This window comes from Condylura cristata, unplaced genomic scaffold (assembly GCF_000260355.1).
Source record: "Condylura cristata isolate star-nosed mole 26May11 unplaced genomic scaffold, ConCri1.0 scaffold00018, whole genome shotgun sequence".
Taxonomy (NCBI): domain Eukaryota; kingdom Metazoa; phylum Chordata; class Mammalia; order Eulipotyphla; family Talpidae; genus Condylura; species Condylura cristata.
Window position 1 is genome coordinate 2,184,441 of NW_004567119.1, and position 13,194 is coordinate 2,197,634.

The 13,194-nt window shown below is 45.8% G+C and overlaps 1 long non-coding RNA gene across 1 annotated transcript in view; it reads left to right on the forward strand.

Annotated features, from left to right (window-relative positions):
- The first annotated feature begins 1,008 nt into the window (after nucleotides 1-1,008).
- The window catches only part of LOC105853816, a 19,853-nt gene continuing 7,667 nt past the window's right edge, over nucleotides 1,009-13,194 (forward strand). Inside the window, exons 1-2 of the long non-coding RNA XR_001145585.1 lie at nucleotides 1,009-1,087; nucleotides 1,509-1,637. This is a non-coding gene — a long non-coding RNA (uncharacterized LOC105853816). The remainder of the gene's footprint in view (nucleotides 1,088-1,508; nucleotides 1,638-13,194) is intronic.

The following is a 13,194-nucleotide window of genomic DNA, read 5'->3' on the forward strand; positions in this document are numbered from 1 at the left end:
AGAGGGTCAGGAGGGTGGGTCTCCGCATGGAGGGAAGCCGGGCAGCCGCCCTGTCGCTGCAGCACCCTGGGGCCTCTGGAGGGACTGTGCCGCTCACGTTAAGCCAGAGACAGCACTGCAGACGCACGGGCGGGCTGAAGAGACAGCTCTTCCTGTAACCTTCCCGCGGGGCGACGGCGTTAGGTGGCCCCAGAGTCACGGCTGATTGTGACGTATCAGACTGTGATATTGCTGCAACTGAGCAACCACCAGGACCCCAAACGCGGGGACAGTACCGCAGGGTCCTGCGTCCACCAGTGTGGAAGACCGTCGCCATAAGCCGACGGAGTGGACCTAGGAAAGGAAGTGTGTTTCTCTGGTAAAACACCCCAAATTACACAACCCGCGGGGGTAAAAGCCCAAGGGGTCTGCTGAGGCCCAAAGCGAGCCCCAAGAGTAAGGCCGTTTTCTGGGGTAACCATCAGGCGGCGAGTGGAGCTGGGCGAGGCTGGGGGGGCCGGTAAGAGGGGAAGCCCCCGCGGGGGCCCAGCTCCGGCCCAGGGGCGGCGCTGGGCCGTGCAGCCGCCCGGCCGGCAGGTGCAATCTACGGCCCCCACCCCACGCCCGCCCGTGTTCCCTGGGGATCCGGCTGCAGGCGAAGACCAGCAGCGGCCCTCCGGCCTCCGGCCTCCGCAGGGCCAGGCCGGCAGCTCCTGGGCCAGGCGTGCACCCGTCCGGCCCCTCCACTGCTGCAGCTGCGGGCCAGGAAGAGGCGGTCGCAGAGGAGGGAGAGGGAGGGTCAGCCCAGGCGCTGGCTGGCGGCGAGTGGGCCCCTGGGACTGCTGGGCGGCCCTGGAAGAACAGCTGAGGCAGGAGGGACGCCCCTGGAGCCGCCGGCCTCCCGCTCCGGCTCCGCTCTGCTGCCCGGCCTGGCCCGGCCCTGACCTGGCCACACTCAGGCCACCGGCCGGCGCTGCCTGCGCTCCAGGCCCTGCTGGGGGCCCAGCACGGCCTGGGAGCGCGGTTCTGTCAGGACGTGCGGAGTCTGTGGACGCTGCCGGGGTGAGATCGGCCGCTGCGGCTTGGGAGACTCCGTTCCCACGGCTGAGTAAGCCCCTGCGCGCCCTGAGCCCGGGCGGCCTGACAGTGGCGTGCCCTGACCGGTCCCCTGCTGGCCACGTCCTTTTAACGCTGCCCCTCCCTTCCCCACCCCACACACGCACACACACGCACACACACGCACCATATGCCTTGTCAAAGGGGCAGACTCGTGCTTATATACATGTACTTTTATTTATTTAGGCGTACAGAACTGGGGTGTAAGTCTCGGTTGCTGGGGGGCGGTGAGAGGAGTCACCAGAGCAGTGGGGAGCAGAACAGGCAGATCCACGGAAACCCACTGCTGAGGGGGCAGCGGGGAAACGGGGAGGTCTGCAGCGCCCTGGGGGTCGCTCCCTGGCCGGGCTCCAACTGGTGCTGAGGGGCTTTGGCAGCTTCTTAGTGCTCAGACTAAACCTTTGTGCCACCAGGGAGGCCCAAACGCAGCAGATTCAAAATACAAACAACGCCCGGCTGCGGAGCTCCCCTCCCCACGTGTCCCTTCGCCATCTCTCAGCAGCCCAGGGTAGAAGATGGCTCCCCTGAGCCCCCAGTGTGAGGTAAGTAGCTTCACCTGGCTTTCAGCTCTTGGCCTGGAAGCAGCCTCCCCTGCTTATGGTGATATCTCTGTAGCTACCGGAGCATCTCAGTTCTTTGTGTTTGTTTTTAAATGCTGGGCATTTGTATAACAGAGGAGGTAATAAGACTGTGGGTTACATTTATTCAGTTTCTTCTGAGAATCGCCTTGATTGTTAACAGGATAATCTCATAGTAATAAAATGCCTCTCTTTCCTAAGTATTGTTCAAAGTTATAATAACTTAAATGAATTAACCAGCTTTGGAAAGGTCACCTTTCCAATAAATGGCAAGTGAAAAAAAAAAGGTTAATAAAATGATTCAGATCCATTTACTGTTACTTACAAGGGTCATTCTGCCTGACATCTCTATATGCGTAATTATAGTCAAAACTCTAAATTGTGCCAAATCCCCCCCCCCCCCTTTAGTGCAGCATTTTTTCTGAGGGCTGCGCTTGCAGGAGCTGGGAGCAGCCTCTGCCCAGGAAGGTGTCACAGCTGCAGCTGCCCTGGGTGGTTTCTGCCTGGGGCTGTGGGAGAGGGGAGGGCAGAAATCTAGAGCTCTGGAGTGTTCTCACAGGAGGGAGGGCCAGTCTGGGGCGAGGAAAGGAGAGAAAATAGCTGCCTTTGGAGGGGCAGAAAGAAAGGACAGCACCCAGCTGCTGTCAGGGCGGGGCACTGATGCAGACCCACAGTCCCACAAAGGACAGGGTGCTGTTCCAGGTCCCGGTGTTCGTCGCCCCTGGTTATTTGCATTGGGTCTGGGCCAGCAACTGGACTGTTCTGGGTTTCCATCATCATCCAGGGAAGAGCCCCTGCTCTTACTTTGTGGAGACTTCTCAGTTTAAATTTTTACTTTGTACAGAAAATAGTGTGTCCTAACTTGAAAGGACTAATTATATATGTTATGTTATGTTATATTGCATTGCATTATATCATATTGTATCATATTATATTATATTACACCATTACATCATATCATATTACATCATATCACATTGTATTTATCATATCATATTATGATGTGAATGATATGCCATGCCATGTCATATCATACTATGTGGTATGATATTATATATGAGAGCCCTACTTATATTTAGGGTTTGTATAGTTTTCATAGTACATATTTTCTGGGAGGCAGTGGTGGGAGATGGAGATATAGAGAGATGAGAGACAGATGAATGGACCCATAAATGGACAGAAGGCTGAAAAATGTTATAGGATCAATGAAAGATGATGGATACATGACAGGCAGATAGATGAGACATGGTAGATGGTAATAGATGATCGATAGATGATAGACTATACCTGGTGGGTAGACAGATAGATAAGTAATGATAAACAGATGATACATGATAGATGGAGAGATGACAGAGAGGTAATTGATAGACGATAGAGAGACAGACAGGGAGAGAGATGTTAAGAGAGAAGGAGATGAACGTATTCCAAATTCTAATTATGCAGCAAAAGCTGGAATGGATGCAGGATGGCCTAGGCCCTCAGCCACGGTGGCTTCTGTGTAAGGCAGAGGAGCAAGTGAGGAAACTGTGGCTGCTTTGTGGGAACAAGCGTAAATCATGAGAGTCCAGTCGGTTATTCAGCTCAAAATGGGGGGGCATTTCTTGACTAAAATAATGAGCTAAAACTTCTTGTAGAATGTCCTTCCCCTTCTCCCTATAGCTAATTAATATTAACTTTATATGACCATGGAGCATCTCCAGTTTGATAAGTAGAGAGAGAATTATACAGTTGAGAGAAGAGAAGGAAACCAGTGTAAAATCCTCTCCTCATGTGCACCTCAGCTGTCAGAGCCATTTCCCGTGAAGCCCCAACACCTTGGAGCTTCATCAGCTTTCCGCGTCCACAGAAGTTTAGAAAAAGATGCTGTGTTCGACCACTGAAGTGCAGTGCTTATGTAGTAAAAGCTATTAAAAGTGTAAAAAGATGGCAGGGGGGTGGGGGTGGGGGGAAGGGGCGGCCCCAGGTTCCTGCCCCACCCAGAAGGAGGGTGCAGCTGAGCAAGGAGGAGAGGAATCTGGAGAGGAGAATGAGGAGGAAGGAAGCAGGCTGGAGCCCTAAGGAGGCCTGAGGGGGTGCAGGGAGCCAAGAGACAGGTGAGGAAACCACACTTGCTTCTTCTGGGTCCTGGACTGGTCGAAACAGGCCTGGGTGAGAGGCCCGTGCAGAGGTGACTGTGGCAATGTTTATCTTAATTTTGATGTTGCTCTTTTCCTGCCAGACGTGTCTGGCCATTTCTGACCCTTTTCTATGGGTCCGGGCCAGAAGGCGCTTTAGACTGTGGTGGGCTCTCAGGCCTGGCTCTGGGCCAGTCCCTTGTGGGAGGGCTTTTACCCAGGAGGGGATGGGTAACTCTGGCTGTTTGATTTGGACACTATATCCTTAGTCTTTTCTGTGTTGCACACTCATTGTATTAAAATGCCTTTCCATGGAAGGTCTTATATGTTTTGTTGATGAGGCGGATGGCAGAATCTATTTGAGGGCTCAAGAGTGCCTTTCCCTCCCTCCCTGCCCTGTAACAAAAGCATTTGTTACTCAGAATGCTATTTAAAAATAAGAACAACAGACATTTTTGAATGCTTTGTTTTAAATGAAGGAGCGTATTTTTAGAAAAACTATCATCCAATTAAAGTTGAAGAAAGCATTAATAGAAATTGAAAAATAGTCATGAAAAGGACAAGCAGTGACCGTTACAGTAATTACAGAACAATAAAAATTTACTTCCTACAGGAAGTAAGGAAGTGAACTTGAGTGAAGTTAAAGTAGTAACTGGCAAGATGACCCTGAAGGCAGGGAAGGCTGGAGAACTAGACCACCACTTAGGAAATGGAGTTCAATCCCAGCCTCACCGTCACTCGAACTCAGGGTGCATTTCAGAGCTCCTTAGCTTTGTTGCAAAAGAGAGTGCAAACTCTGGATAGTAGACACCTTTGTTTAAACATCTACAGAGCTCTCATTTCCATTTGAACAATGTGGGTGCTGCATTCAAAATAATATCTAAACTTTTTAGATACCTTTTAGACTAGTTTCTTCGCTTTGCAGATACATTGAATAAGCTCACACTTGTGCCATTCAACAGGGAGAACATGCCCCATTGCTGTTTAAGTCAAAATTAAGAAAATGAAATGAAATCAGAAATGTAGTGATTCACTTTCTCTAAGCACCTTCCAAGGGCTGAAGAGTCAGTCGTATATGGAAAGCCACTTCCAGTTGGGAGAGCAGGTAGAAGTGAAATCTACCTCATCGAGCAGAAGTCTCCTGTACTGCAAGTCAGGATGCTACTTTGTTTTAACTTCTGATTCTGGGTTGTATTAATGGACTAGATAGTTGTTGGTGTTTTTATATCTTTATAAAAAGGAAACAGAAATTATATATATATATACATATATATGTATATATGTATATATATATTAATTCTAGAGGCATACAATAAATTATTAGTACATGCTAATTCTGGAGGAGTTAGGTTTCAACTTTTATTCTTAAATTTGGATTTTTTTAAAGATTTATTTATACATACAGAGCTGGGGTCACAGGCCAGAGATGCGAGGGGTGAGAGGCTTCACCAGAGACAGAGCAGTTTACAGAACAGGCCGACTGACGAAGTGCACTGTTGAGGGGAGCAGCAGGAAGGTCAGGAGAAGTCTGCCGTGTCCTGTGGGTCACCTCCGGGCCTGGATTCAAACTCCTGCTGAAGCTGTAACCCACTGTGCTGTAACCCACTGCGCCATCAGGGAGGGCTGTGAAATATTTTTTTATAAAATAAAATAAGGGATATGTGGAAATACTATTCTGCTCAATTTTACTATAAACTTAAAACACATGTAGATGCACAGGGTAAAAACACAACAGAAGTTGAAAAACATTCTTGGCAAAAGTGATAGTTTGAAAAGCCGAAGGTGAGATGAATTTGGTGTCTGGGAACTTACAAGGTGTCTAGCATATTTGTCCTGCTGACAATAGGACTGAAGAACAAGACATATATTCCTGAAGAATTCTATGACATTACTAAAGCATTTGGACTTCATCTTAAGCATGAGAAAGAGGTGGGTGAAATGTAGTGACCAGAGTTCTTTCAAGTGAGAGGTTGGACATCAGGCACCAAGTGCTATGTGGGTCTGTCAAGGCTTTCAGAATCCAGTTCCATCCTGTGTTAACAATGAGGTCAGTGGGTGCTTGACTTGACCGCCAGTGCAGCTTCAATGCAGCTCCGGGTTTCCCAAAGAGAACCACAGCAGAAGCAAAAATAAGAAGCACTCCAGGAGAGAACCCGGGGTCCTGGGCCTGAGCCCCTCCAGCATGATGGTCGCAGACGGACCACCGTGACTGCCACTCCTGCTCTCTGAGAGCTGACGCTGACAGCATCGCAGCGCAGTTCGCGGAGACTAGAATCCGGGGTGAGCAGTCCCCATGTCCAACCTGGCTGCCAGTCCTACGAGAACTTCATGACAAAGATAAACAAGTACTTGTGTCCTATCAGCTCTAAAGTACAAGCTAGAGTATAACGCCAAACAGCATAAACTACATAAAATTATTAAAAACTGAGTTTAAAAAGTAATCTGGTATAATGGGGGAACCAATCAATTCTTAATTAAAATTATTACAAAGTATTAGAGTTGGATTCATTTCACTCTCATCTCCATTAGCTCCCCTGCAGTTGACCCAAATATTTTCCATAGATTTCAAAACCTCTCAGAGTATATTAGGAAAATAAGAAAGCATTTAGCGTTGTGGTAACTGACATGTTCCTCATTTCCTTCATATGCACACACCCAGAGCGATACACAAGACTGAACTACCAATCCAGAAGTGATTTTCCAGGTGATGGCGTTGGACAGGCCGAGATACCGTCGGCTGGGGTGTGCCTTTAACTTGAGAGTGTCATCACTGAGTTCCTCTGCCCACAGGAGGTGCCTCTCTGGCAGCTGTCCCTCCGATGGTCAGCACCGTCCTGCCTGCCCCTTATTGCTATTGAATTCTTACATGTTTCATCAACACATGGCCATCATGAGGGCCGTCTTTGCTTTTGCTTTTGAAGGGCCGTATTCTTTGGGAATGCAGCCCACACATAGTACCCCTCGTGATGCTCACGTGGACATGCACACCAGACTCGTCAGCAGTGTTATTTCTGAACACAAAGTAGGAGCTCTATTCCTCTGAGTCAGTTTGCTGTTGTATTTCTTACTCCCCCAGATTAAAAGTCACTGGTCATTATGTGGTTGCTGATGCCCAGCACAATATTTTAGCGTGTGAATACTACTACTACTAATAATAACAATGCCAACAGCAACTTCGCACAAGACAGCTTTAAAGATAAAAGAGGAAATGCAAAGTGGCGACTCTCACAATTCCTTTACCAGCAATTAAAAATCATTTGGGGAGCAGGAGAGTCAAGCAAAGGCAGATTGAGAGTGCTGAGATAGTGTCTGTTTGAAGGAAAAACAGTATTGATTTTCAGCACTGACATTATGAAATAAATGTTTGATCTCCAATTAGTCTACCCTCATGCACTCTTTGGTAATTGCCACACACACACACACACACGCAAATCACAACCTCTATATTTGTGTTGCACTAAAAACACATTGGAGGCAACAGTGTCAGGTACAGCTACAATTCAAGATCCTTTCTACCACGTTCGAAGATACCTAGAATTGGTATTGATTCTTGAACACAGCCGAGCTCAGATAGTATGGTTAAGAAGCAACAATAATTTGAGGGGGTATAGTTAAAAAAACAAAGAACTGAAAAAAATGTCCCTTTACCTTAAAATGTACTTACAGAACCGTAAACAGAACGGTCTGTTCAGTGGACTGTAACATGGACTTAGATGACCCAGGGTCCGCCTATGTCATAGTTTCCTTAATATTTTCCAATAAAAGTTTGCCCACTATTTCTAATAAAATGCATGGGAATCATAATGGATCACTATTGGGTAGAATTGACATTCTTCAGATCTATTAGAAAATAGCAAATTTTGGGTTTGAATGGCCACCGTTAGCCTCAGTGCTGCCTTATTGGAGAACAAGGATGCAGAGGGTGGCACCTTGAGTCCCTCCCCATCATTGGCATGAGCCGATCTTGCTGGCTGAGGACCCCCAGGACAGTGACAGTCACTGGGGGTGACTGGAGGCAGGAAGCGCCTGGCTGATTCCCTCGTGCAGCAGAGCTGATCTGAGGGTAAACCTGCCTGGGGCTCGCAGACCCTCAAGCTCTCCTTGGTCTTTATCACTTTGGTTTTCATTCTATGGAAGCAAATGAGAGCTATTGTTAAGGGCTATTTATCCTTGTTAAGTTACCCCTAATTATTCAGATTTGATTTTTTTTTTAAACTAAATGTCAGACTCAACTAAGTCAAAGATGAGATTTTTACATCATTGGGAATTTTCTAAGGTGTCTTTTTAATCTCAGAAAGCAGACTTCAGCTTCATCAAAGGTCCCAGTGAGAGTTATTTCCCCAAAAATGGCTATAAGATGAGAAGACTTGTTTCAATTTCAGAAAGACCAAAAATGATGATTTATTGGGGCTGTCTAGAGGAGTAGTGCATTTGCAAATCTTATAAACAATCTATCATGGACATTTGATGGGCAGAGTATGATTTCCTATTGATACACAAGATCTAGTATGATAAACAAGAGAGAAAAAAAAAAGAATTGACTGAACTAGAAGTCTTAGAGTCAAGGTTACTTTGGTTTGGGGAATACTGTGATACTTATTGGTCCTATTTCTGTGCCTCTAAAACCATAACAAGAATTCATATTTATAATACTGTTATAAAACATGAACCAAATAATTTGTAAGAAAACACCATCAATCATAATATACTATAATAATGTTACATATTCATTCTTTTTATATACTCATAGTTAGTTAGATACTACATTTATATTTAGTGTGAGACACAAAGTTGGGTTGAATTTCTTCCAGCTGATAAAGGTAGTCTATTTCAGTGGGCTGCAAAGACTTTACTTCTTTAAAATCAATTCTAAAACTGCTATACTATTTTAATGAAAATTACTCCATGTTAAATGAATAAGAAAAATGGCCCATTCTGGATAGGATTGTGAGGATGACTGTGCCCGGGTTCTATTAAAAGGAGAAGTCAGATATTTACACCCATTCGCTTTCATCCACATGTGAATACCATTTATAGTGTAATTAATGTCTGTTTTTTTCTTGGTTCTTTTGATTAAGTATCAAAAGAATTTCATTTCCTTTCATTTTTAGAAAATTGATTTTCAAGCTTCTTAACTTCATGACTAGGGGAATCAAATATATTCTATGAAAATCTGTGTCCAAATTCATAAGCAAGCCCACATTTAAATTCTCTTGTTAAAAAAACACGGATGAGATCGCATGACAAAAATCTGGATGAGCTTGCGTCAGTCCTCAAACTGGCGCTTAGAACAAGGACTTAACACCTGGAGCTTCCTCTCTGGCTTGTTTCCCACATTTCAGGATTGTTCTCTTGCTTTGACCTCTGAATAGCATTCACTAATAAATAGCAACTGTTAGCTCCTCAACATCGCTTCAATTTATTCATTTCATTTTCAAATTCCGTACCTGTGACCTAATCCCCAAATTGCCAGCACCTTTTTGGGGACTCAGGCAATAGTCCTAACGGGGTTATCAATATTCCCTCTGGCCACTTTCCTAATCCATTTTCCACAGTGAAGTCAGATTAATCATTCAAATAAATCAGATCTGATCCTGGCACAGTTCCCTGCTGAAAATGGCATTTTTTTAGCTCTGACTTATTTCTCGAACGTCCCCCGGCCCAATGCTCCTCCTCTGCTCTTTCTGCACCAGCCACTCTCACCTTCATTTCATCCCTCAGCCTTCTATTTCCCACCAGAGCAGCTTTGCTCTTGGTATCACTCAGTCTGGAATTGTCTTCCTTCCTCCTCTATCAGACTAAATCCGCAGGTTAGTCATGTTTTCCTCAGAGAAATGTCTTGGGAATTCAGTTAATTGTGCCCTCCCCACCATGGAAATGCATTTTTTCAGTAATTTTCCATTGCAAAGTCATGTCATTGTGTGCAAATAAGTTGCCATCACCTATCAGTGGTTAGGTGTATGCTGGGGCGGGGCAGGGCTGGCCTTCTCTGAGTTTGTTCTCCTCTGCACACCCCCTCCCTAGAGCAATTTGAGCAAGTGAATAATCACTGTGTGTCAGGCCCTAGTTCTCACTGCAGACGTGAGATTTGAGTTAATGCACACAGCGAGCCTGTTCACTGAGTGGAGGCATTATAATCTTTTTAAAAGTGAAGAACTGGAGGCAAAAAAATGGCAAGTGAGTTTCAGAGGCAGCACAGTCTGTAAATGGAAGAAATTTTCATGTGAACCACCCTTCTGGAGGACTCTGCCTGCAGGGGACTGCTGAGAGCCAGGAGGATCCCCAAGAGAGCTGGTTCCCCAACATGGGCTAAAGGAGCATCTCGCTCCTCCTTGGGGAAATGGTAATCAGGACGAAACCGAAGTCCGTCACTCCACCTACATGGAAAGGTTGACTTTCAAATAACTTATTCTGTGTATTGTTTAAGTAGGACAATATAACACAGAGACTCCAAATTTGGTCAAATCCATTTGGTGCTTTTTATGTGTAGAGTGAAGACCCAGAGAGAATGTAATTGTGTTGACAGGAGTCCTGTTGAAAGTTCCGCGGCTCTGTCTGTAGGCTAAAAACTGCGAGCAAATATTTGCAAGTTTTCTTTCGTAGTGAATAAAACATTCAACTGTTTAGCAAAGGATTTTGATGGTGTTTTCTCAACACTATGCAGTCAGAAAATTAATATGGCCATTCACTAGCTGACGAGTGAAAGGTAGCAGGGTCTGGCCTGTTGAACTTGTCTAGGTCACAAGATCTTCCTCCACCGGGCACACCTGCTTGGCACTAAGCGTCCAGGCAGTGAGTGTTGAGCTCCATGTGAAAGGAAAACTCTTTTTGCATGTTCGATCTAGTGGTAGGATAAGTGTGAAAATGGAGAGGAGTGATTTATTTGTGACGATTTCTAGGACCAATAAGAATTAGCTCGTTGAGTATTTTTTTAAAAAGGAAGGTTCATCTTCCTTTGTAAAGACACAGGGTGGTAAGAGTTTTTACCTAGAGACCCAAGAGTAGTTTATTAGGACTGGATAGGATATGACTAATTCCACGTCGCAAAGGTAGGCAAGGAACATGTGGAGAGAGTGAAATGAGGCTAAAGTTCCGTTGTGGCTAAGTTCTGAGGGGGCCTGAGGACTGTTCACTTCTTGGACGTTCATGGAAACTAGCAGAAGAGCAACTAGCAGGTCTTTATTGGCAATGTGTGTTGTCTTCTCAAGAAAATCACCTGTGGGAAGAACATGAGGGCGAGGGGCTCGTGCAGGAACAGCCGGTAGAAGATGAGTTTGGTAAGCCAGAAATGATGAACGCTGCTCTGCAGGCATTGCATTAGGTCTGGAAAGAAATGGAGGGTCTAACCTGGCATGGTGACTTTCTGAAGATGAGTAACGAGAGGGGCTTGAAAGCGAAGACTAACATCAGGCTTTGAACTTTCACAGTCGGTGGTGTGAGAAGATGATGTTTTTATCCATCTTATTGCCTTAGAATTTGTCCATAACAGATTCCTCCTTTGGGGAGGGATTTAAACATATTATCTGGTATCGATGATTTAATTTCAAATCTAAAGTTTAGAAAATTGTCAAACAGGAGGTACATTAAAACCAATTTCTGACAAGAACACCTAAGAATAAAGGCAGTAACATGGTTAAGAAGCTAACCTGGTGGATGAATCCAGGCCAGACACTCTCCCTGGGAACCAATCACTCTCAATTCTCTGCTATGTGAAAGGTAAAATGCATCCAAAATTAAGGAGCCAATTTTATACAGCAAATAAAATAGGAAGAACTCTTGAGATTAAATGTGTCACAGAGAAGGCATGGAGGATGGGGTTGGGGGCAGATGCTCTAGGGAGCCATCACTGAGTTTCCCTGATGCCTGGAGGCGCGTGGAGCAGCAGGTCTTACCAGAGGTGTGGAGGCATTTAATCCTGGGGACAGAAGACCAGAAGGTCCTTCACTCTGGGCACTTTGCAGAACACAGAAGGGTGGAGGATGCCTTAACTGTCGCTGCTTTCCAGAAACATCTGGCTCAGATAAGCTCAGCATTGTCTTCTCTCCTCCATTAAAAAGGCTCAACGGATAGCCTGGCCATCTTGTGCCAGAAAAGTCTAAGCAGACTGCTTGTCACCATAGCTAAAGGCCTCTGAGTGCCTGGGACTGTTCTCTTCTAAAAGTCACCTGTCACCAGTGTTGAATACAGAGTGTGCAGGCACCCTGGAAGGTAGGAGACACTTCATGTAGGGCAGAAGGTAGACTTGCAAGGCGATTGATAAAATGTTCTGCCAAACAGAGCCATTTTCCTTCAACAGATCCATTGAAACTGTAGGAATTTGGAAATCTGGTTGATGTCAATGTCACTTCCAGACTCACAAACTGAGTGATGTGCAGAGCATGGGCCAGCAGTCTTGCAGAAAGTTCTGCCAATGTATCTAGGCTCCAGGGGACAGGAGGAGAGCTGGCCAGCTCTACTGAAGCCCCACAGCCCCCCGCCACCAGCCTGGTTGGCCTGGTCTTGATGGACTTCCATTGACTTGTGTCCATTAGACATACATACAATAATGCATGTGTATTATTTCCATACAACTACAGGAAACAACATCAAGTGTGGTAGCAGCAGTGAAGTAAAGAATAGTGAGACTCCTTGGGTCCTAAGCAGTTTAGAAAGGCTGCATGTGGATGGCCAATTATGACTCAGGGGAAGAAAAGACTGCTTCGTGGTGTCCAGAAATAGGCTCTATGGAACATGCCTGTGGAGCGTCAGTGTTCCTGAGAGGGGCTTTGTGTTTCAGTATATTCCAGGGACAGTTTCCCTTCTGGAGAATCACAGTGGAAGACTGTGACAGTCCATGAGGAGAAATCATACCAATTTTCAGTTTTGTTTGATCCATTTCATTCACAAACACTTAAGCTTAAAATTACCTTGTCAAGCAGCACTTTGTGAGACAGTGGATTAGAAATCCCATTTTTTGTTGTGCTCGTCTTAAACTTATTAAAAACTACACACCCATGCTTTTACATTAAATGGAGGATATATAACTGTCTGAGAGATCTGAGTCCTAAATGTGACTGATTATTTCTTAAGATTCTCTAAATCCATGATTCTGTTTCACCCTTGTATTGCCTAGGATGCAAAAGAAAAAACATCTTTATGGGCAGGGTTGTTGACATTTCTGCTTCTAGAAGCATTGCTTCAGTGGTGTCTCACTCCCAGGCCATGGAGAACAGATTAGCGCAGCTGAGTACACAAGATCTAAGACCGGTTCAGATAGAGACGACAGCCCTCTGTGGCGTCTGGAGCCAGGAGCCGATGACGAGAGGGTCAGGGTGTCAATGTGTCTGTCAGAGAATCAGTATCGAGGGGCCCCGGTGAGTGCAGTGACTGGGGAGCTGCCTGCCACAGCGCTCCAGACCGCCCCGAGC